This window comes from Electrophorus electricus, chromosome 6 (assembly GCF_041902795.1).
Source record: "Electrophorus electricus isolate QZ-2024a chromosome 6, ASM4190279v1, whole genome shotgun sequence".
Lineage (NCBI taxonomy): Eukaryota > Metazoa > Chordata > Actinopteri > Gymnotiformes > Gymnotidae > Electrophorus > Electrophorus electricus.
The window spans coordinates 6,539,784-6,543,361 of record NC_137502.1 but is presented as its reverse complement, the minus strand read 5'-3'; the positions used below and the strand labels follow the sequence as shown (position 1 = coordinate 6,543,361).

General features: G+C 50.7%; 1 long non-coding RNA gene across 1 annotated transcript; it reads right to left on the bottom strand.

The window, feature by feature from the left end:
• Positions 1-261: 261 nt before the first annotated feature.
• Positions 262-3,241, bottom strand: LOC113570905 (uncharacterized). Its single transcript, XR_003409932.3, has 4 exons — positions 2,779-3,241; positions 2,434-2,511; positions 1,452-1,544; positions 262-1,165 (listed from the first exon to the last, which is right to left on the bottom strand). It is a non-coding gene; the product is annotated as an uncharacterized LOC113570905 (long non-coding RNA).
• Between the last annotated feature and the right edge of the window lie 337 nt (positions 3,242-3,578).

Sequence of the window (3,578 nt, the reverse complement as noted above, 5' to 3'; positions counted from 1 at the left end):
CTATACCTTCAGTTATCTAAAACCATATAGCTTTATCAAAGAGCCTTCTGTCCTCTCCTGTCCTGCTGAGGGCTGTGTGCAGGGACAGTGGTGCAGGGCATCTTTTCTCGTCTGTAGTGGATCAAGCATCTCTATTTCGGTTTTCTACTTTCATTCTGGCCAGAAGCTACAGCCACTGTAACTGCACCCACCAGCCACCCCCTCCCACCACCCCCACCCCCCAAACCCCGGGCGTGTGACACTCGAGATCCCTGGCGGAGTTTCAGGAGATGCCCCTGCTTCCTGTACCCCCAGCCCCGTCCCAGCTGGGGGAGCCGCGTGGCAGCTCCAGGTCAACGAACCCAAGCAGCCCCGGAGGAGTCGACCTTGGTACACGGATCTTCGTATCGGGCGGTTACGCGCCGCGAAAGACAGAGATGGCATGCGTGCGCGTGTTTATGGGAGTAAGAGAGAGGGTGTGTGAGAGGCAGAGAAGAGGGAGAGAAAGCAAGTGAGGCAAGCACCGTAAACACCAAGCCTGACGAGAATCAATCACCGTTCTGACACCTGTGGTGTGTGTATCAGTGTCCCTCACTGTACCAGGTGACTGGTGTTAACCTTCAGAACGCATATCTTCAGATCTCTTTTATGGACACCTTGGGTAGTTGCCATTACCAGCATTGCACTGAGCTATTTGACATGGCAGATATGAAACTGGAGTCAGACATGCCACAACTTAGTCGAGTACCCAGTGTCAGTTTATGTTGTTCAGTAACAACCTGGATGAGTCACACGTCTATCAATTATGTTTGGTACTGATTCCAGATCAGTCGCAGGGACTCTTTGTAACTCTTAGTGTTATTAATTGTATCCAGCAAGGCAATTGCCATTATATCTTCTTTATCTTTCCTCCGGTGGGGTGATAAAATACTTTTGTGCGTGTCTTTCAGGCAGTGGAGCTGATATTGTGTATGAGGGTGTCAGGCAGTCTGAAGACACCCCACCGCCCCACACACACTCACATGTGATAGTGTAAGTGTGCTGTCTGGAGGCAGGGATATTGGAAGCAGATGTGTGGTCTGACGCGGAGACAGGAGCTGAGTAAAAACATTCCTCTGAAGTTATTGATTGCTGATCCTTTGGCATGTTTGACCTATCAGCAGCATTCCAGAGCCGTGATGATAAACTGAAAAGGAGGTTAGCACAGAGAGAGGGGAGAAAGAAGACCAAGCTGCTGTATACAAACAACAAGACCAATGAACCACTATTTATCATCGACCTTTAGCGAGTATCAATTAGCCCATTCTCACAGAGTTCATTCTGTAATCTGAGAGACATCTAAATGCTTAAATGGTATACATGCCCTTTGTAACTACTGCACTGAAATATGCACATCTGATGCTTATGTCAAATCTTGCATCTAATTATCATTGCTGCTCTGTAGTTAAGGCAGCACAGAGTTGGATAAATACCGGCTTATCCACAAGTGTACAGCCTCCATCAAGTTCCGCAGTCCCTCCGCTGGATCCGTGGTCGTCCACTGGGCCTCTTTTTTTAATCTAAGCCTGCAGAAAAAAAATAGTGATTTATTATTCTAAGCATCTTGCCTCTCCCCTTGATTATAACCAAAACAGAGACTTTGTCTAGCGAGGCTTTATCTGACGCCAGTGCCCAGACACTGAGGGAGAGGAAGAGATGCGAATGTTATTACTGAGAGCCGGAATGGAAAGCATTTGTGTCAGTGCCACGCTAGCGTAATCATAACCCCCCCCCCCCACACACACACACAGGACGGTCAGAGCAGGGGAGAGGGAGAACGTGCTGCCAAACCCCCCCCCCCCCCCCTGCACCCACCTCCACCCTCGGCACCACTATTTCCTTGCTCGGCTCAGGAGAATTAGCACCACCTTCTGAGGACATGGAGTCAGGCAGCTTCCGACGGACCCTTTGACCTTTAGGCCGTGCGTGTTTTTAGCGATTTTCGTGTGAATGTGCGGCAATAATCGCTGGCTTCGTCTTCTAAAGGGTCATGTGCGTGTTCAAGGCTTCAGGGTAGTATTTCAATGCATATTGCATGTTATGTCTTCCACGCTGGCATGGTGTGCCATACTCGCTGTGTTGTTTCCTGTCGTTAGCCTGGCCTCATTGTGCTTCCTTCAAACAGAAGGGGGGGGGGAGGAGGGCATACAGACTCCTTTACCACTTCAACTCAGTCTAGCATTGTGTACCATTTCCTTGTTGGAGAGCCATGAATAGCTGGGGTGGTTTTTTTTGTGCTTTTTTTTTTCTGTTTCATCTGACTTTAAATGCAACAACAGATTATACACAAACTGTAATTAAATAGCTTTTTTGGTGGGAGTGCTTGCAGCCAGGAGATACACACTACAGTCAAGAGATACACACTACAGGCAGGAGATATATACTACAGATATGTGAGTGCCCAGAGTCACTCACATTATGGCTCCCATTTTGGGAAGGTGAAACATTATATCGTCTTCCTCACTACACGGTGCTTGCTGTCATTCTGCTGTCCTGAAAAGTGTTAACAAACAGAAATCATTATTGGGCACACTGTTAGAAAACGCAGAAAACAGCCACCCTTGCAAAAGCATATTTTCAGTGCTTTGTTGAAAATATGCTTGAATCTTGGTGTCATCACAGAACTGATGCTAGTTTTGAGACTCTTGTGACACTTGCATGTTTAGGTGAATGTGTATGCGTGCGTGTCCATGTTTGTTTGTTTGAATGTATGATATTCGTATATGAGCTCAGGCCCATGTGGCATCTCAGACATCTGACCGATATGGACTTCCGTGAGCTCCGTGGGCTCCGGGAGCGCCTCTACTGCTGGACCCGCCCGACAGTCTGCCTCCGCACATCCTCTCTGGCTCCCCCGCGCCGCCGCCGTGGCCCGCTGATACTTTTCACTCTCGCCAGGCAATTAGGCGACTCTGGCCTTTTCTGTGAAAAGAAAGAGGCAGAGAAAAGAGGAGAGATTAGCCTGGGGCCAGTAACGGAGCAGAGGCGGTCAGGCCAGGGGACGGGGAGGGGGGAGGGGTGTGGAGCGCAGTCAGAGAGTCTGCTTCCCCAGGCTCCGGTCTGCTCCCTCTCCAGTGACCGCCAGGCCCTGACGCCGACGCCACCGCCGCCTGCCGCTCTTATCAGCCGGCGCAGCCCCACTCCTCTCAGCCCGCCACCGCCTTAAACAACACACTGTTTATCTGAGCGCAGCTCTGCGCCCGCACTCCGGCTCCACTCGGAGCTGCCCCGCCAGGCCAGCTCGCCACAGCAGTCTGCAGACACAAAGATCCGGAGAGAGAGAGAGAGAGAGAGAGAGAGAGAGCGAGAGAGAGAGAGAGAGAGAGAGAGAGAGAGAGCGAGAGAGAGCGAGAGCGAGAGAGAGAGAGAGAGAGAGAGAGAGAGAGAGCGAGAGAGCGAGAGAGAGAGAGAGAGAGAGAGAGAGAGCGAGAGAGAGCGAGAGAGAGCGAGAGCGAGAGAGAGCGAGAGAGAGAGAGAGAGAGAGAGAGAGAGAGAGAGAGACGAGAGAGAGCGAGAGAGAGAGAGAGAGAGAGAGAGAGAGCGAGAGAGAGAGAGAGAGA